The 22,329-nt window shown below is 38.5% G+C and overlaps 1 pseudogene; it reads right to left on the minus strand.

Annotated features, from left to right (window-relative positions):
* Window positions 1-21,525: 21,525 nt before the first annotated feature.
* On the minus strand, window positions 21,526-22,115 carry LOC118624631 (annotated as a pseudogene).
* Window positions 22,116-22,329: the final 214 nt, after the last annotated feature.

The raw sequence follows: 22,329 nt of genomic DNA on the forward strand, positions 1-22,329 counted from the left end.
AAAATGAACACATGGGACTACATCAAACTAAAAAGCTTCTGCACAGCAAAAGAAACAATCATCAAAATGGAAAGGCAACCCACTGTATGGGAGAACATCATTGCCAATGATGTATCAGATAAGGGGTTAATTTCCAATATATATAGAGTGCTCATACAACTCCACAAAAGGAAGACAAAGAACCCAATTAAAAAATGGGCAGAGGAGCTGAATAGACACCTCTCCAAACAGGACATACAAATGGCCAAGAGACATATGAAGAAATGCTCAACATCACTAATCATCAGAGAGATGCAAATTAAAACAACAATGAGGTATCACCTCACACCTGTCAGAATGGCCGCCATCAACAAATCATCAAACAACAAGTGTTGGCGAGGGTGTGGAGAAAAGGGGACTCTAATACACTGCTGGTGGGAATGCAGACTGGTGCAGCCGCTATGGAAAACAATATGGTGCTACCTCAAAAAATTAAAAATTGAACTTTCCATTTGACCCAGTGATTCCACTGCTGGGAATATACCCTAAGAAGCCTGAAACACCAATCAGGAAGAATATATGTATCCCCATGTTCATAGCAGCACTATTTACAATAGCTAAGATCTGGAAACAGCCCAAGTGTTCACCAGTAGAGGAATGGATCAAAAAGCTGTGGTACATATACACAATGGAGTACTATGCAGCGGTAAGAAAGAAAGATCTCTTATCCTTTGAGATGACATGGAGGGACCTGGAAAGTATTATCCTAAGTGAAAGAAGCCAAGCAGAAAAAGACAAATACCACATGATCTCACTTATATATGGAATATAATGAACATAACAGTCTGAGGAATACAGTAGACCCAGAAACATGGAAGTAGGGCACAGACTGACATCCCTCAGAAGAGGGGATGGGGGGTGGGAAGAGATAAACCACAGAACTTTTATGCATGTATGCATGACCAATGGACATGGACAACTAAGCCGGGGACGGGGCGGAGGTGGGGTGGGGTGGGGGGTGCCAATGGGTAAAAAGGTAAAATATCTGTAACAAAAAAATAAACAAAAATTCATAAAAAAAAAAAGAGCCTTTACATTTTGTTCTAATTAATTTTAAGACTATATTTTAGAGCAGTTTTAGGTCTGCAATAAAATTAAGGAGGAATGCCTGTCTGGTGTGGCTCAGTGTTTGAGCACTGACCAATACACCAAGAGGTCACTGGTTCGATTCCCGGTCAGGGCACACACCCAGGCTATGGGCCCAATACCAAGTTGCGGGCACACAAGAGGTGGCCAATTGATGTTCCCTCTCATCAATGTTTCTCTCTCTCTCTCCCTCTCCCTTCCTCTCTCTCTAAAATCAATAAAGAAAAAAAAAATTAATAGGGAAGTACAGAGATTTCCCAAGTATACCCTGCCTTCACACATGCATAGCCTCCCACACTATCAAAATTACCAGAATGGTATATTTTTTACTAAGGATGAACCTACACTGACACATCATCATCACCCAAAGTCCATCATTTACTTTAGGATTGACTCCTGGTGTACATTCTGAGTTTGGACAAATAAATAATTATATATATTTCAATATAATATCATACATAGTATTTTCACTGCCCTAAAAATCTTCTGTGATCTGCCTGTTTCTATCTCCCCACCTCCTACCTGTGGCAACCATTGACCTTTACATTGTCTCCATAGTTTGTCTTTTCCAGAACTTCAGATAGTTATCATTATATAGTATGTAGCCTTTCAGATTGGATTCTTTTACTTAACAATATGCATTTAAGATTCCTCTATATCTTTTCATGGCTTGATAGCAAAAGTCTCTGCTTTTATAATCTTGATCAGATTCATAAAACAGCATATAGCTTCACTCAAAATGGAGAGGAATATGTACCCAATTATAAGTAACTGAAGTCAGGATCTATGTTGATTTCGTCCATCATTGTATATCCAGAGATTTGCAATGCCTGACCCAGAGAAGTTCATTTATATACACACATGTTGAATGAATGTATCTAAATTGAAGAATGTGGTTGCTTCAGTTAACTATGAGTCATTTACACAACTCAAATCCAGAACGTAAACCTAGCAGAGGGGGCCATACCTTCAACATAGAAATCTTTGGGTCTGTAGGAAACTTCTGTGCATCCTTTTTGCCCCCAGTTCTTTCACCACCATGAGGCCAATCCCCAGCCCCCTCCCCCTTATGTGTTCAGCATATACTGGGGCAAAGAACTAGACATATTTTACTGAAGTCATTGTAGTGGCCTTGAAACAAGCGGATCTTGTATTTCTAAAATTTATAGTTCTTTACACTGTATTTTGCCATAGGTAGGAATTTAAGTGGAATAGACCTTGAATGTTGATAAGATTTTCACATCCCCTTAGCAAACTTCAGGGAATGGATAAAAATGCAGTTATATTGTCTATAGCATGTTTAGTCCATGAAGTGCTCTCCCATAAAGTATCTCATTTCCTTCTCATAAAAATTGTTTAAACTGGGCACAGAAGAGAATATAATTTCTAATGAACTTAAAGCTTTGTAGCTAAATTCACATGTACAAGTTTGTACATTTGCTGGCTGGCATAGTATTCTTACTTTATTCAGGGCTTAACCTCGATCTACTATGTGATTTAAATTAACATGTCTATTTCTTCTTCATAAGTTTTACATGGAGAAAAGATTCTTGGATGGGAATGGAGGAAAGAGAGCAATGAAATTTAAAAGAATAATTACTCTAAAGCAAATGGTTGTTATTTCTATCAGCAAGAGCAGCTCTAAGTAAAAAAAAAAAAAAAACAATAGCATTTTACGCAGAGGAAGAACAAAAAGTATAGATTTTGGATTTTTCCATGGACAGAGGTTTATAGTCTTACAGCGATGACAGCTTGTCTTATTAAAATGACATCTTTTGGCTAAGAAAATGCATAGCTCTTTTAATTTTAAAAAATAGCATAATAATTTTGCGTGTTGTCCCATATTTGAAAGCCACTTAAAAAAACTGAGAGGTGTGAAAGGTGAAGGAATTAAGAAGTACAAATTGGTCGGTAGTCTGACAAACCTCAATGGGAAGGGGGAGGCAGGAAGAGATAAACCAAATAACTTATATGGATATATGCATAACCAATGGACACAGACAAACAATAGTGTGGGTAAGGCAGGAGTGGGGCAGGAGTGGGGAGAGGAAAAAGAAGGGACATCTGTAATACATTTAGCAATAAAGATAAGTTTTTTTAAAAAAATTGGGAGGTGATAGGAATAGTAAGAAATACTTGAAATAAAGCTACATCAGAAGTCTGACTGGTAACTGGCTTGGATATCTACTCACTAGCAAATGTTCATGTGTGACTTAAAGCAAATTGCCTCAATCCAAGAATATAAAATAAGTAACCTTGATTAAATGATGCTGAGCTTTCAACCAGTTCTTACATTCTATGATTTTAACTTGTGCAAATTATTGGGTCACTGAGAAAACGTCGTTTTGATATTCTAATTTGTTTTCCATGATCATTTTTTTTTTTTTTGTATCAGTAAGTCTATGTTGTGTCTTAAGCTATTTTTACCTTAAATCTCTTCTCTTTATATATTTATCTAAAGTTTTATTAATTAAGAGTTGGATCATTAGCATATATTATTTTTAGATGTCTATACTTGTTTTTTACCAGTATGTATGGCTAAAAGGCAATGTTTAATAGGCCGCTTCTACCTCAGAAGGAAGACTTTATTGTGAGCATTTTCCCCAAAATTTACATTTTAGTATCACCAGGTAGATAGCTACTTGTAATCAGTGGAAGACTTTGTTTTCTCCTGAAGGAAAAAATTCTTAAAACTTTACCAGCATACTAGTGCTGAAAAGAGCCCAGGCAGAAATTAAGACAAAAACCTTTTTATTTTTTCAAGTAACAGAGTAGGATACTGCCAGTCCTGAGTTCCCATTTTCCCAGGTCTGTGCCCTGCTTCCCACTCCCCATTTCCTTTTGAGCAGGAAGTCTTCCCTTTCACAGGTGCCTCCTGAAACACTGAGGGCGGATGTACAACTGAACCGCTGGGGTTCACCACCATGCATTCCTTCTCTGAATTTATTAATTAAGCAAAGCACTAGCTTAAGCACCAAAAGAGGTTATCGAGGAGACTTCCATCAGAGATGCTTACTGTCTTTTTTCGTCAACAAATATTTTAGGGGAAACTACTATGCTGGGCACTGTGTGAGTCTCCAAGAATAGGGAGCAAAGACAGACACAATCCCTGGGCTCCTGGAGCTGACTTTCTAATGAGCAAGACAGAATATGGACCAGAAATAAATAAATGTATCACTCAGATAACTATAAAATTGCACCTATAGTAAGCATTACAAATGAGAGAATTGAAATTTGAGAAAACCTGTAGTGGAGTAATTGGATTCAGAGAGGTGAATGGAGGCTTCTCAGAGACAGTGACTAAGAGACTGAGCTGAGAACAGAAGTTTGAGAAAAAAGGGGAGGGAAGGGCCTTCTCTGCAAATGATCATTTGACCTTTTCTTTTTCTTTTTTTTTGATATGAACATTCATGTTCATGGGTTGGTTTTTCTTGATTGTTTGTTTGTTTTTAGTTTGGAGGCTTCCCTATTTTTCCTTGATTTGAAAATCTTTACATATTATGCTTATTACTCTCTTTGAAGTTAAGTTTTACTGTAACAGTTTGCTGTGAATGCATTTTTTTTAACTGCTGGAAGTCTGATTTCTAAATAAGGTAATTCCTATATGTATGTGAGCTGATTACTTTTAAAAAATTGATTTACACAATTTACTACATTGCCATTGTTTTGAAGAAAAGTTTGTAATGAATCTTAAATGCTTTTAAATCTGAAAAACTTCAAGCCTGTCTTTTAGAAAATTTTAGAAATCAAAGCATGTAGGTATGACTTCTTTTTACATAAGAATTTGAAGTAATTTGGAGATGATTATATATTCTAAAATTCACAGGTGTTAAGCTTAAGCATCTTCACTACAATATCTTGGATAAACTGAGAATTAAAAATATAATGATATTAGAAGATCAAACTAATAGAGAATTTAACCTCTATACCATAGAGTGTTATTTAGGCACATACTCATCCCGAGTCAATAAAACACTCTGAGTGCTGCCTGGATGGAACCCCAGCTGTCATAGAGGAGATATCAGTGTGCGTCTCATTGAGGCCACACACACTTTACAGCTCCTCTTCAAAAGATTTTTCATTGTTTTGCTCTCACTTTCTCAACTAGCTATAATCTAAAAGGCACAAGGATTCTAGAGGTGGTCAAGTTGTACACAAATCCTCTTAGCAGCTTTATTTCATTAAGAATTAGAAATGGTAGAAATGTCCATCAATAAATGAATAGATAAACATATTGTTGTCTATCCCCACAATGTCATACTACTCAGGAAAAGGAGGAGGAGGAGGAGGAGGAGGAGGAGGAGGAGGAGAAAATAAACTACTAATTTTAAAAAACTAAAAATAATCATGCTGAATGAAAAAAAAAACAAAAACAGGCAAGCCCAGCCAGTGTGGCTCAGTGGTTGAGTGTTGAGCCATGCACCAAGAGGTTGCAGGTTTGATTCCCAGTCAAGGCACATGCCCAGGTTGTGGGCCAAATCCCAGTGGGGGGGCATGCAGGAGGTGGCCAATTGATGTTTCTATCTCCCTCTCCCTTCCTCTCTATCTCAAATCAATAAAGAAAAACAATTTTTAAAAGAAAAAAACAGACAAAATTACATATTACGTGTTACAATTTATAAGATTACAAAATGTAAATGAGTCTTCTGTTAGTTATAGAAACCAGAGCAATGATTATTTGGGTGTGGGAGAGGAATTACAGAGGTGCAGAAGAAAGCTTTGTGGACTGATGAATATGTTCATTATCTTTATTCTAGTGATGGTTTCATGAGTGTATATAAATGTCAAATTTATCAAAGTATACACCATAAATATATGTAGTTTATTGTATGTCAATTATACCTAAGACTTTTTTTTTGTGATAGGATACAATGATACAAAATAAGTTTCCAATATATTTATGTTATTAAAAATTAATATTTTATATATAGGGTTTCCCACTCTGAGGGAGAACTTAGAGCAGAATTTTATTTTTTGCTTTCATTTTTAGCATATATTTTACACGATATATTTAAGGTTTTTAAATATGCTACTAAACTTAACTCAAATACAAACCAAAGAGCTATATACTATATGTGAATTTCATTTTAATATTTGAGCTCATTTTTATTGCTTTGAGTTATATAAGGCAAATTATTTTAATTGGTGCTACAGAGTAAGGATTTCAATACCACTATGTCCCATTTGGGGAGCTATATAACAGGCCATTAGGAAACAAGTTGGTATTTATTCTTAATTTAGCCTTTTCTACAGGATCGTATCTTATACCCTGATTTTTACTCATTTTTATTCTCTGAATGCCCCCTCACATTTATCTCACTCCCAGTAACTAGTGTCCTAGTTTTGTGTTCCATAATAAAAGTACTGCCTTTTTTTTAAACACCAAAGCCACATCTTATAGATTAGACCATCTGATACTCTTTCAAGAAGCTAGCTTTCTTTCTCTGAACCAACTCACACTAACCAATTACCCTTCCCCCTACTTTAATTGACAAAGTTGTATAAATTTAAGGTATACAACATGATGATGTGTATATATTGTGAAATGGTGGTAACAATAAAGTTAGTCAGCATATCCATTACCTCACATACTTAGTTACCTTTGTGTGTGTGTGTGTGTGTTGAGAACATTTAAGATCTACTCTCTAAGTAAATTTTAAGTATACAATAATTACAGTATTATTAACTATAGTCGCCATGCAGCACATTAGATACTCAGAACTTACTCATCTTGTGTCTAAAAGTTTATATCCTTGGGCCAACATCTCCCTATTTTCCTGGCCCTGACAACCACCCTTCTGTTCTCTGTTTCTATTAGTTTTAATTTTTTTAGATTCCACATTTAGTGATGCCATACAGTATTTGTCTTTCTCTGTCTGACTTATTTTACTTGGCATAAGTCCCTCAATGATCATCAATGTTGTTACAAAAGACAGGATTTCCTTCCTTTCTATAGCTGAAGAATATCCCACATTTTTTTTTATTCTTTCATCTGTTGATGGACACTTAGATTATTTCCATATGCTGACTATTGTTTAATAATGCTCTAGTACACATGTGGGTGCATATATCTCTTCAAGGTACTAATTTTATTTTCTTCAGACATATACCCAGATGTGGGACTGCTGGGTCACATACTCACCAGCCACCTTTAAATTTGCGGTCTCCTGGTTGTTTTGGAGCTCCATGTTTGTTTCCACCTTCTGAGGACCACTGCCTAATTTTTAGGAGAACCATTAGTGGTTCTTCTGCAGAGCTTTCTGGCCTTAGGGCCTGGTCTGCCACACTGCTGACTATGCCCCAATTTTGGCAATGTAATGAATATAAATAATATAATTAATATTTACAAAGTAGAATTTTCTAATGAAATTCTACCGCCCTGTGTGACAAAGGCAACATATCTCTTGCCAGTTATTGCCTTTTTTTATTAATCAATTTATTTATTTTTGTTACAGATGTTTCTCCTTTTTCCCCCACTGATACCCACCTCCCCCTGCCTCCCCGCCGTGTCCCCAGCTTTGTTGCCCATGTCCATTGTTCATGCATACATGCATATAAGTTCTGTGGTTTATCTCTCCCCCACAAACCCCCTCTTCTGGGGATTGTCAGTCTGTACCCAACTTCCACATCTCTGGGACTACCCCATTACTCAGACTGTTATGTTCATTATATTCCACAAATAAGTGAGATCATATGACACTGTCTTTCTCTGTTTGGTTTGTTTCACTTAGGATAATACTTTCCAGGTCCCTCCATATCTTCTCAAAGGATAAGAGATCTTTCTTTTTTACAGCTTCATAGTACTCCATTGTGTATATGTACCACTGCTTTTTTATCCATTTGTCTACTGATGGACACTTGGGCTGTTTCCAGATCTTAGCTATTGTAAATAGTGCTGGTATGAACATGGGGTACATATATTCTTTCCGATTGCTGTTTCAGGCTTCTTAGGGTATATTCCTAGAAGTGGGATCACTGGGTCAAATGTCAGTTCAATTTTTAACTTTTTGAGGTAACACCATATTGTTTTCCATAGTGGCTGTACCAGTCTGCAGTCCCACCAGCAGTGTACTAGAGTCCCCTTTTCTCCCCAACATCTCCAACACTTGTTGTTTGATGATTTGTTGATGGCAGCCATTCTGACAGATGTGAGGTGATACCTCATTGTTGTTTTAATTTGCATCTCTCTGATGATTAGTGATATTGAGCATTTCTTTATTAACAAAGGTGCCAGTCATTGCCTTAATCTGAGCTTAAATAACATGAAAATATCCATACTCCTAGATTTGATTCATTGCCATATTTTCAGAGTATCCCAAAGAGTTCTAGTGAACATTAAATGGAACAATGTTAGAGGCAATGATGTTCTCTTTTTTTTTTTCGTTTTTGTTATTGATATCATATATTCCACTTAGATTCTACTTCTTTTTATTTATTTATTTTTTAATCCTCACTCAAAGACATTTTTGCATTTATCCTCAGATAGAGCAGGAGGAAGAAAGGAGGGAAGAGAGAGAGAGAGAGAGAGAAACATCGACATGAGAGAGACACATTGACAGGCTGCCATCCACACCCAACCAGGGTCGGGAACAAACTGCAACCGAGGTACGTGCCCTCAGGAACTGAACTCGGGACTCTCTGGTCCATAGGCCGAGGCTCTAACCCCTGAGCAAAACCAGCCAGGGAAGATTCTACTTCTTTAGAATCTTCTAACCTAAAGAAATTATTTTCCCCAGGAAAACAGACTTCCTGCCTCTGAGCATGACTCCTGGCTAGCAAAATGTATAGGAAAATCTTACTTTTATTTATTAAGTATTCAGATCTCAAGTTTGATGGTCCCTCAAAATCTTTCATTCCCTTCATTCACTCTTTCCATTTCTCAAGGTCTTCTAGTCTTCGATCAGCCACCATGCACTGTTCTCACTCTCTATGAAGCTAATACACCATCTGTCTTTCTGGTTCACCCACAGGCCAAGTGCAATGTAAGGCTGCTCCTAGAATACTGACTCGCTATGCAATTTCCTGTCTCAAAGCCTCAAGTCATTGTTTTGCTTTGGGGTGCTAATCCAAACCTCAGTCCTCTGAATTTGAAATCTATAACACCCAAGTGGTGACATTTCAGAAAGCACTACTAAATCTAACATTGCAAAATAAATCTCAGAGAACTGACCCAGGAAGGAACACCAAGCATACAATTTTTAGATTCAAACCTAAACTGAAAATTTAGGTGTAGGACTTACTGATCTAACAAAGAAATTGAATACTAGAAGAGATCCTCTATCTCTTCCTAAGTGGTTTTGAATTCTGGACACATAGAAGAATTACATGGACAGTATTTTTATTTTTTGTTTTTGTTTCTATTAGCCTCTATATGTTTTTATTTTTATTTTATTTATTTTTTTAATTTTTGTTTAATTTTCCTTTTTTTAATTAATTTATTTTTGTTACAGATGTTTCTTCTTTTTCCCCTCACTGACTCCCCCCCCCTTTCCCCAGCTTTGTTGTCCATGTCCATTGTTCATGCATACGTGCATACATGCATACATGGAGAGTATTTTTAAAAGTCTGATGCCTGGGCTCTGCCCCTGACCAACTGAAATGGAATCATTAGGAATGACATATATTGTTTGTAGTTTTTGGAAACTCCCATTCTTTCTGAACTGACCATAACAAGTCTATATAGTTGTTGTAACCCAGATCAACCTCACTCGGACACAAAGTAATTTTGAATATTAGGAGCTTTATTACCTGTGCAGGACTGCAGAGGAGAACTGCAGCCCCGAGCTCAGGGGGAGGGTTGCTTATATAGGACAGGGGTTATTCAAGAGTTTAGCAGAGCAAGCAAGCTACGTGTATAGAAGCGGAGGCAGTTACCACATATAGAAGTGGAGGCAGTTAGTGATAAGCAGGAGGGAACGGAGGTGGGAGGGAGCTGAGGCGAAAGGGAACTGGGTTAACTGGGTCAGCATACATCTATCCTGCTATTTATTCTATTATCTAAGTTCTAAAACTAACAAATTCGCTTAGAAGACACATTCATTTAGAGGAGCACCAGGCCAGCTGGTACTGCCTCAGGTTGCCTCTGAAAGCTTCATAGTTGGCCTTTTGTTTATTTAATCAGGACAAAGTGATAGGAGCAGGTTATTACAATAGTAACACCCACCTACTAACATACTGAAGTATAAAGAAATAAACATTGAAAGAATACTCAGATGCCCTGTTTAAGCATTAATGCATTGTGTCCTCAGCAATGCTTCTTTCCTGAGTTCCCACCCACTCTTCCACATGGTGAGATAGGTTAGACACCTAAAGGACTTCCTTCTTTATTAGAATGACTAGTGACTCGTTTTCTTTGTCCTGATTCTATTACTTATCTCTCTTAGCTTCCTAAAGCCAATGAAAAGATCTTGATTCTGAGGCCATCCTTATTCCCAAACTTATTAATACAATTGTAACTCTAGAAAGAGGAAGAAATTGAGATAGAATTAGAGCACGGGGGGAGGGGGAGCAATGAAATAGACAGGAGGACATACATACCTTCTTTCTTTTCATCAAAAGATCAAAGGCCTGGTATATTATCAGCTATCATGTGTTCTTCATTTGTTACAGATCAACTCACTTCAGGAAATGTGAGTGAAATGAGTAGATGGCCAAAAAATACATCCAAATGTGAATGTATTAACCCTTTCCCAGTACTTTAATTTTTAAATTGATATGTATACGGTTAAAATGGTTCTTCATTAGCTACCAGATTCAACTCATTAATCTCTAATTAGCATTTTCCAGATCTATGTGATAAACATACTTACTATCAAGTTCCAAAGTTATTTTGTTCTCTCACTGCTGCTGTTTGACTTTGTTTTACTCTTTACTGGGAAGGCTGAAGCCATTCACTATGCGTTTCTTTGACTTCCTGCTTCTCCCCCTAAAAGTTCATTTTATCTCTTTTTTACATTTTATTTCTCTTTTCCAGTGTTTATATGTATTTGATTCTACTCCTTTCCCCATCTGCTACAAACCTGGTAATCTATTCTTTTAATTTTTTACTTTTCTCTCAACTACATTAAGTTTTAGCTGTAAGGGCACTGAACTTATTAGAGCAAAGTTAGTAAACTCAATGTATAAACACTAGGATGGTGGGACAACCCACCAAAAGGTATATATGTCCATGATTTAGTAAACTTCATTTTCAAAATGGGACTTGAAAATAATATAACTTGGAGCTCTGAAAATGCATATGATTCCCTGAGGAAACAGACACTATTAGGTGGATTAAGAGAGCTTGTATCTGCCCAACCTGTGTGGCTCAATGATTGAGCGTTAACCTATTCACCAAGAGGTTACCAGTTTGATTCTGGTCAGGACACATGCCCAGGTTGCAGGCTCAATTCCCAGTAGGCAGATTAATGTTCTCTCTCATGGGTGCTTCCATCTCTCTCTCCCTCTCCCTTCCTCTCTCTCTCTCAAAATCAGTAAAACATTTTTTAAAGAGCTTGCATCTTTCTAATCCCCCCTCCAACTTTAAGCATTCAAATAATGGGTATATTAGACAAGGGGATTACAGTGAGTGAAATGAACAGTAGATATACCTTCCCACTGTCCTGTTCCAAAGGCACATCACTGGAAGCATCCAACAAAAATGGATTCCTGTTCCAGACCTATAATCAAAATGATAGCGGGATGGAAGCAACATTAAAGACTCAAATGGAAGGGAGGAGAGCAGCCACATGGAGTACGTGTGTACTTAGTAAAATAATCTGTGAAATGCAGGTTCCATTTGTAATGGGCTATTGAAGCTTAAGTATTACAATATACCCTCTAGGTCAGCTAAAGGAATCAGAAACAATTTTTTCCTACTTCCCACCAGGAGTATAATCTGAATTTAGTCTCAATACCAGGCATTAAATATGAGAAAGAGACCTATATATTAGGTGTAGTGGTAGTGGTGGCAGCAGCAATTACTAAAATCTTTTGAGTGCTTACTGTATGCTTAGCAGTGTTCAAAATGCTTCTGACAAATTAACTTGTTGAACTCAAACTTTCTTGTGCATAGATACCATTAACTCTACATTACAAGTAAAGAAACTGAAGGACAGAGAAGCTAATAGATTGCCTATATTTCCACAGCTAACAGGTGGAAGATCGGAATGGTCACAGATCACCTGCCCCAGAATGTGAGCACACAGCCACTGCCCATGACCCTGCTGTTCCAGGTCTCACTTCTACAGTCTAGTCTCTCTATTGAGATTACTGTGGCTGACCATAGGTATAATATTAGAGATCCTTATTGTTCCGTGACTTGACTGTTTTGTGTCCCTGCCAAGGCACATGACCAGGGAGAATCAAATGAGGATTGGATCTCAATGGGAGGGATTTACTCAGGCTGATCAGCTACAAGGACTGGCTATGCCCACTGACCTCTGACTACCTTGGAGGATCAGCTGTGCAGAGGCCCACCACACAGAGCAAGACTACTTCAGCAGGATTCTGGTACCCACTGAGTCCGTCCCTTGAGAATGTCACTTGTGGAGGTGGTTGGGTATTGGTACTTCAATGTGGTCTGAAGCTTTCCACTGGGTGTGCTGGCTCTGGGGCAAGCTCAGCCGCTGCCTGTGTTCTACCCGGGGCCACCAGGCATATACTACAAGGCAATCTGCCGATGGCTGCTGCTTGTGCTGGGCTTGGAGGTGTCCAGGAGAAGCCAAGCTGTGAACCAAAGCTGGCTGCTGCTAGTGCTGGCCTGGGGCCACTTAGTGAGAGTTATTGGGCTCACTGAGGACAGATGCTGCTTGTTCAAGAGATTTTAGGAAAATCTGAATCATAAACCTTGACTGGCCTTTCATATGGAAAAGCCAGTGGAAGCAGCTTGGGTGGGCCTGAAAGTTGGGTGGGGAGGGGCCTCAGGGAATCACCAGGGTGGGGCAAACAGTGTGAGCCAAGTTGCTAGAATCTCAGATATGGTGGCTGTCTGCTGCCCCAGGGAAGGGCTCACCAAAGAAACAACTGCCTCCACCATCACATCTGTCTGGGAGAAAGCTGCCTCTCCAGCTGTCGCCCCGATGCCAAACATTCTTCCCCCTATGTCTCTGGTGTTGTCTTTCAGGCTGCCTCCCCCACGCTGGAACTCAGAGGGAGCGAGGCTGAGCAAGTCCGTGCGTGGGCCCTTTAAGAGGAACTGCCTGGGACTCCAGAGGCCTCAGCCTCCCTGAGCCTCAGTTCCTGTTGGCTTTTCCAGCCAGAAGTTATGGGGATTCTCTTCCTGGCACTGGAACCCTGAGCTGGGCACCTGGTGTGGAATGGGGACCCCTCATTCCTCAGGGAGGACCTTCCCAGCCAAGGTGTGTCTCCTGATTTATATCTGCCCCACGTGGGTGTGGGACCAGCCCATCTGTGCCTCCGCCCCTCCTACCAGTCTCAGTGTGGCTGCTTCTTTAATTTTCTACTTGTAGGACTTTGATTCAGGTCAATTTCAGGCTGTTCTGAATGATGGTTATACTGTAATTTAGTTGTAATTTTGATGTAGTTGTGGGAGGAGGCGAGACCGCGTTTACCTACCCGCCATCTTGACCAGAAGTCTGACCAAGAAAGCAAGTCTTGAGCCTTTAGGCCATTCTGCTGACTCTAATATTTTCCAGTCTTATTTAATCTAATTCAATTAAAGACCTTTAGTGAAGCCTCATTTTATATATTGCCCTTCTGTATAATGATACATGTCTAATTGCTATTATGTCTAGAAAATATTGTCTGTGTTCTAAGTCCATCAAACAGATATCAAACACTTCCATCTTAGCTTCAAATTAATCTTAAATTGGGGAATTAAAAATAAGTTTGTCTTATTGAAATGAAAATGAAATAGCAGTTAATAAATTACATTTTTGTAATTCATAATAAAATTATTTGTTACTTTACTAACAAAGAAGTTGGAGAAATTGTAACTATAATTATTTCATTTTATGATTTAGAACATGAAATATTTTCAAGGTTCATTGTAGACTTTATAGTCTCAGTATACAAAATCTCAGTATATTTTGGATGAATTTCTAAAAATTAATTTCTCTCCAAGAGAATTTTAACCCACGTATGACTTTAGGTAATTAACCCACATGAAATTCCTATATATTTGACAGTTTATGACCCATAAACATCACTTTCATATGATTTAACCGAACATGTTTATAACTGAAACATTTATTATATGTAACAATATTTCAAAGTTGTTGAATTATGATTCTTTCCTATAGTCTTAATTTTTTCTTCTGTTATATTATCTATTTTTCCTTTGATTTTTTTCATGACTCATTAATATTTTAATAGCTACATAGAGAGGTTTAAATATAATAGCACTTTACATGTATTAATTCATTTAAGATTCTATATAGTTCTCCAGTTAGGAATTATTATCTCTATTTAACAGATACAAAAACTGAGGTAAAGAGGACCTAAGTATCTCCCTGACTCACACAAGCATTAAATTGTGCAGTCATGATATAAACCATTAGTCCTGCTTCATAGCCTGTGCTCTTAATCATGCCACTCTATTTATCTCCCCTTCTAAGATATTTCTCTGAATTATGGTGGCTTATCAATGTGCCATTGAAATCAGGAATCTGTTGCTCCTTTTATTCCTTTGACATTCATCACTGCTATGGCATTTATTTAATCACTCATTTGCTGATTCTTGGAGTCAGATTTTCATATGCAGCTTTCTATCCTATTTTACTTTGACTTTAGATATATGATGTCTATCTGGGCCTCCTTCCTGTTTGCACTGTTTACTGCAGTAGGGAAGAAATATGCCATATTAGAGAAAATATAAATCCATAGAATTTCACATTGGTTTTTTTCTTTAGAATTGGCAATGTTGCCCTGGCTGGTTTTGCTCAGTGGTTAGAGCATCGGCCTGCGGACCAGGGAGTCCTGGATTCGGTTCCCACTAGGGGAATGTACCTGTGTTACAGGTTGTCCCCACCCCGGTTGGGGTTGTGTGGGTGGCAACCACTGGATGTGTCTCTCTCACATTGATGGTTCTCTCTCTCTCTTCCCCTTTCTTTTTCTCCCACTCTATCTGAAGATAAATGCAAAAATGTCCTTGGGTAAGGATTAAAAAAAAGTTAGAATTAGCAATGTCTACCCTTGGATGACTCACCTCAGCCAATTTCCAAATGTTTGAAAGCATCTCTCCTGCAAGTCTCCTTTATTTCTAAAGCTAGCCTCTCCAGAGGTCAGTTTATATATGAGATTCTGTGAAGATTTCTTCTGACTTTTCATAGTCTACATCATTTTCTCCATAATGGTTGTTGATATTGCACCTTGTTAATTGCTTCATTTTGCTGTATATCTAGTGTAACACTGACTATATTTACAATAGTTATTTAGTACTTTCTGTTATTCTTCACATTTCCTGTGATTACTTTAGTTCACTTCTAGAAGGAGCTGATGACTAGCTGTCATCTTTTCAACAAATATGGAAAGAATGTTCTAAACATGTGGCATTCCCAAAACATCACCCTCTTATTTTCCTACACTTTGTAAAAGGTATTTGGATACACCTGCTTCCCAGATTGTTTGATTTAGCCAGATATAAACCATTAAGCTCAAGGTCACCAGTACCCTTTTCATATAAATTTACCTGGACCATTTCTCTCTCATGCCCCCAATAATCTTTTAAGCTTAAATTTGGGATTGTGGTATCAAAAATGCTCACGGATCTTTACATTATCTTATAAAGTTTATGTTATAAAAATATTAGTGACATCTATTTATGTAAGCCTTCAGTTGTTAAAACATGATTTCTATTTTCCTGAAGTTAAGAGAGGTAAACAGGAATAATATGGCTGATTATCTAATAAAGAATTTTTGTTAATGACAATAACTGCATTTATAAAGTACCTACTATGTAAATGCTTTTTAACTGGTATTTTGCAAAAGAGGTAATTTTGCATTAAACTTTCTCAACAAATGCTAAACTATAGGTTCCATATTTTCCCCAGTTTTTCAGATGAAGAAGATGAAAAAAAAAGCTAATAGGGGAAAGCTCTTAGTGAAAACACTTTGACCAAACTTTAAGTCTGTGATTTTATTATATTCTCATGATATGAATCCATTTTGTTAAGAAATAAAATAAGCATAAATTTCCTGTTTCATAACACACTACCTTTTTACCCTGCATTTCTGCTCTGTCAACTGCTAAACAAATGTTATTTGCAGAAATAAGAAAGTGATATTTGCGAAGGACACTAATAATAAAAATTGTAGTCATTATATGCATATAAGGCAAAAGGCAAGTGCTTTAAAGTGGAATTGGCCTGCATTCAATTTGGCTTCTGTTATATGCTGTGAGGTCTTGAACAACTGGCCTAACCTCTCTGAACCTCCACTATATTATCTGCATGGCAGTTGGCAAGGCTGTTTCTGTAACCCCTAAGTTGTTTTGAGGATTTTAACCGAATATGAAATACCTAGCAAAATGCCCAGCATATAGATGCTCAGTTTAAAACAATTTAATGTACTTTCTTCAGTACCTATTACTTAGTAGGTATGATTGTGTTAGTTATTTTATTTTTTGCCCAGACTGAAAATTTCCATTAGTAGTAGAACTTAGTACTCTAATTCTATTTGCATACCATCAAGAAATGATTAAGTCATCATTAGTGTAAATGCAAGTAATATTTTACTAATGGAAATATGTCAAGTATGGGGAAAGTATGTGCAACAGGAAAAAAATACTGTAGGGAAAATAAATAAACAAGATTTCTACTTAAGTATTTTACTTATTTGCATCATTGAGGCAACAATTGTACTATGTTACCAAAATGTCCTATTTATCTGCAATATTTGTATGTGTATACATAACTTATGAAACATTTTTAGAAGTTTATGAGTATAGCAGATGGTTGTGATGTTAAAATAAACAGGAACAGAAAAATGTTTGACCAGACATCCTCAATACATAACCTTCAGCGTATATACCTGACAGGACTCTCAACAATAAGCGACCTGGGAACCTTGACCGCCTTTCCTTTTCGACATTAAAATGCAGAGAAATGGAGTGGAATGATCTTAGGCAATGATTCCCAATATCAGCTTTATGTTAACACCACCTGGGCAGCTTCTAAACCATACATTTGAAGCTCCTACCCCAAACATATTGAATCAGAATTCCCAGCTAGACCCTGTGTTCTCCTTAAGTCTATCTATCCCCACCTACAACTCTGCCATACTGTTATGTGTATGTGCTCTCACTAAAGAATAGTCAGTGGTCTTTCTGACTATTTTTCTCACTATCAACTGATAGTGATAAAAGGTCAACAATAATCCCAGTTATTGGTCACAGTTCTATAATTATTTATTGCCACAGATTGTAGAATCATCCTGCAGTAGTAATTCCATGATTCCTTACATGTGATTCCTGCCTGGCTCAGATAAGTGCCTTGTAAATTCAAAGTAAGTGTGTATTGTAAAACTGTGTGATTCACTGGGTAACTTTACTTGAAAAGGATGAAACTAGATTAACATACCTTTTTTTAGATTTAAGAATAACCATTAATGCTTTATTTTGAGGCTTCCAGACAGCAAATTAATTCCTGTTAGATTAAGACTTGAGTGAATGGAGCCATACATTCATCTGGTTGAAGAATTTTAGAAATGGACAGATTCTATCCTTTATAGAATCAGTATTTATATTACTCTCTAAAAATATAAAAATGGAAACACAGTAAAGCAAATATTCCTAAGGAATTTTCCAATAGAAAATTAGACACTTATTAGACACTTATTATAATATTATGGCAAAATATTTTTATATGCAACAATAGGGGAATGATTAATTAAATGATGGTATGACTCAATGACAACATAACTCTTTCAGTGGAAATTGCTTCTTGTTTACCCCACAGTGCTGACACTCTCTTCCTAGAGAACTCAGATAATACATGGCCTTTCACCTATATTACTTGCTTACTTTATTATTGTATATTGTCTAGATGGTCATACCAGTCTTTTCAGGACTGAAGCACTCATTCCTTTCACTACCGAGAGTATTGGTAGCTGATTCTCTGACTAGTACCACTCTGAGGATGATTTCCCAAATGTTAGATATGGTGGTACAAAGGCTGGCTTCCTTGATGTGACCCTGAACAACCCGAAGTGTTATCTGAGCTCCAGGGTTTTTTATAACATTGGTTGAGGCCTTTATTATAATTACTTTCCAGCTCAGATTTTCACTCAGTGCAGTAAGCTGATCTAAGAGCAATCCTCATTCAATGTTCTGAAACTAAATCTTTTTTCTCAGACTCTGCTACCCAGGGAACACTATCACCAGCCTGCCTGGAGTGGACAACTCATCAGCTGGACTGATGCATCTCTTGTCCAATTTTGGGAGTCAGTTACTGGAACTTAGAAATCATGGCCTAAATATTTTTATATTTTTTCAAGTTTTTGTTTAACTTTTTTTTCTGTGTTGATTTTTAGAGAGAGGAAGAGAGAGGGAGGGAGATAGAAACATCGATGAGAGAGAACATCGATTGGCTGTCTTCTGCATGCCTCAACTGGGGATCAGGCCCACAACCTGGACATGTGCCCTGACTGGGAATAGAACCATCAATGTCTTGGTGCCATGGGTCAATACTCAACCACTGAGCTGTACTGGCTGGGCTTTTTTCAAATTTCTTTAAAAAATATTATATATATATATATATATATATATATTATATTTATAACTTTACTTCTACTTTCACTTTTTAATAAATCAAAAACATCTTTTTTTTCAGTATGATAAGTCTTTCTTTATTCATTCATTTTATTTTCCCAAGGAAAAGGGGAAGAGAAAAAGCCAGCATGTGTTTCACAAAATGACAGATAGCAAGTGAAAGTACCCAGCACTGCAAAATCTACCATCCAACAAACATCCCCCAGTGATGGAGGTCACCAAAGCCCAAGGGGGCTCAATCTCCTGCAGTTAAGAAATGAGAAGGAATCAGGGAAAGAATAGACAGGTACATGCTTTCCTACCCTCCAACCTTCCCACCCTCCCACCCCATAAATTCAAGATTTCACACAAAGCTTTGGTTTCTAGCAGTAAATATAGAGTTATATTCATCTGTTTCCTATTAAACAATCTCGTGGCTACTTTGACATAAGTTTTTTGCACCTGCATAAAAGATCCTGAGTGATTTAGATATACATTCATCTTCCCTTTTTTGGTCTCCCAACCTCACTTTCAAAATGAAAGGCTCTCGCATTGCTTCTCTCTACCCTAGGATTAGAGACTAAAATATAGCAATCTAAGTGTTTGGCATGAATCACTTATCAAGGAATGGTCTTCACTTAGAATATTAGGAAGGGATGGAGTATTCTTAGCTTCTTTAGGATTTTTTCACAAATCATTTAATAGATGGGTGACACCCCACACATGAAATATGTATGTGTGTGGATATTGGGCTTTTGCGGGTTCATACAGAAGAGGAGATAGGGTAGGCATCAAGTTTTTTAGGACAAAAGATCTGGTCCAAAATAGGAAATAGGGAAAGAAGAAGCAAAAGAAAGGGTGGTTCAAGACCCCCACTTTAAGAACCGGGGTCCCCAAGCTTATGTTTCAGATCCTTTCTGTCTGGTGTAGAACGTTTTGTCAAATATGCTTTGGCTATCATTTTACTCAATATCAAAAGAAGTTTGTAAACAATAAAACCCCAAAAGAACATGGAGAAAGACCAACACATTTACACAAACTAGGTCACCTAGCAATCACCAAATCAGCTACTGTGAAGTCCTACAAAGCCCAGACAAATACTATAACTAGAAGGGGCAGCAATTGGGGGAGACAAGAACACAGCCTTGGACACAAATCACCCAATGCATTTTACTGCACTCGCCCCGTTTCAACACAGTGAGGTAAGTTTTCAGTAATCTCACAGCGTGTAAATGAAACCCGTTTTTCTTCTTTAGCTACTATGACACTAATCACTGCTGCAGCAGGGCAGGACGCTGACTCTGGGCACCACAAAGAAGCATCGCTTATGGTCTCTCTGGTAGCCAAGGAGGAAAAGCAAATCATTTTTAAAGTTTAAGGAATTTAGTCATTGCCTCATATATCCATCCCTGGGCAGCTCAAGATGGGTAGAGGGGTATTTGTTCTTAAAGCTATCTTTACCAACTCATATTTTTTACACACACACACACACACACACACACACACACACACCTTGTTGTGCATGGTAGGCCTAGCCCAATTCAGTGAGGGATGGATCTGGTATGTAATGTGAGTGCCAAACCCTGGGATTATAGGTCTGGAACAGGAGTCCTTAGTTAGATACACACAGACAACCCACACCTAATCTTGGCTTGCCCTCTGCGCCTTTCACCTACAACCTATTCCTGTTCAGACCAATTTCCAATCTTCCAGTAGAAGGAGATCAAGTAATGGGGCCACCCCATTAAAATCTAGTCTTTCATAAAATATTGAAGGTGGAGGGTTTTCAAGAGGATACTGTAGCAGAAAAGCCAGCTCTAGTTGGCAAAAATGAGGTAGGTCAATAGACTATACACTCCAAAGAGTTGTTCTCCCTGATGATAAAACAATAAAAAGTATTCCTTCTGTGCAGACCAGGAGCTGCTGCACACTTATCCCTGAGACTGCTCATGTACCTGAGAACACAGTGCAGGAATGAGGGCCTTAGATTACAACACACAAAAATACAAAACCAGAATACTTATATTATGAAAAAAAAAAAGTTAAAAGTTAAGATAAGTCATTCGCACACAGATAGTGCAGTTGGCATCCTGGAGAAAGTGGGACCCAAAGTGTAGTTATCCAAGGGACCAAATAAATAAAATTGTATTGGTCCAGAAAGTGAACTTAAGAGCAGCAGGTCTGCAGCTGTTCCCCAACCATCCATTTTTCCTATCGTCACAACCTATTGCTCGGGATAGTTCTCAGCACCCTAGCCCAAGAGTGGGTTATAAGGAGATGAGATGTGGAAAAACCCTACAGAATGTAGTCGCTTGTGGGCTAGGTTCATCAATCTGGTCTCATGCTAATCTTTTCACTCTGGCAAGGGAAATATTATTACATATCCTTCTTTAAAAGAAAAACGTCCCTAGCAAGCTACTCTCAAAAGCTGGAGATTCTGGGGGTGGAGACTCAAATATAGCATGTGGGAAGGGATTTCCTCCAAAGCCCTTCACAAGTATTTGGACGGACTGTGGTTGGAGTTCCTTTGCCTCACCCCCCCCAACCCCGCCAAGAGGGAAAAGGGGGTGATGCTGTGGAACCTTTCCAGAGATACATGGCAGTGCCAACTGTCCCCTACCCACCCTTTCCCCACTTTCTCCATTCTGCCGATTGATGCCTGATCCTTGAAATTTCCTAATCACAACAAGATAGCCACCCCCCGCCATTGTGGCTCAATTCTGGGCATCTGGGAGCAGGGCAGGACTATGAATCTCTTCTTCTTCATTCGGAAAGTAGGCTTTCCCTGTGAGCTGGGGGCCTGCTGGGCCTTCAGTGAACACGAGGCCACCATATGACTGATGCTCTGGGAGATGTGGCACTTCTTGGGGTGGGGTGGCAGCTGGCATTCCTTGGTGTGATGGTCTAGACCTCCACGGTTGTAGCACCTGTCTTCCTTTGATCTGCGCTTCTACTTGTTCTCCCCTTTTGGCCGCCTCACTCCCAACACAGAACACCCCACCAGGGCTGGTAACTCGGTTGGGTTAAAGGTGAACTCCACTGCCTCACCCTCCTTCAGGCTCCGGAAGCCCTCCATATGCAGCTTACTCCAGTGCACAAAGTCATACACCGGTGGATCGAGCGCGACCTGGACGCAGGCGGTCGCGGACAGGAAGCCAAACCCCATGCTCACGTTGAACCACTTACAGATGCCAGCAACTTGCAGCAGCTGCGGTTCCTCTGCCGCCCGGCCTGCGTCCTCCAGCGCCTCCTCCAGCGCCTTGGCACCGCCTCCTGCAAACCGTTGGTTTGACACAGAGCCCATGGTAGTTGGCTAAGCCCGCGGCCCCGGGGCCCAGGTCAGGCAGCTGCTGGCCCAGAGGCAAAGAGGTGGCTCGGAGAAGAGGCTGCTACTAATAAATTAAATTCGAATTTAAACTATATAGAGCCAATAATATAGGGAGAAGGTTTAAATGGAAACAAAAACCGGTTTATCTTAGTTCTAGTTCTATTCAACTAGAGGTCCTAAAATCAGTTTA

Source organism: Molossus molossus, unplaced genomic scaffold, assembly GCF_014108415.1.
Source record: "Molossus molossus isolate mMolMol1 unplaced genomic scaffold, mMolMol1.p scaffold_m16_p_10, whole genome shotgun sequence".
NCBI lineage: Eukaryota > Metazoa > Chordata > Mammalia > Chiroptera > Molossidae > Molossus > Molossus molossus.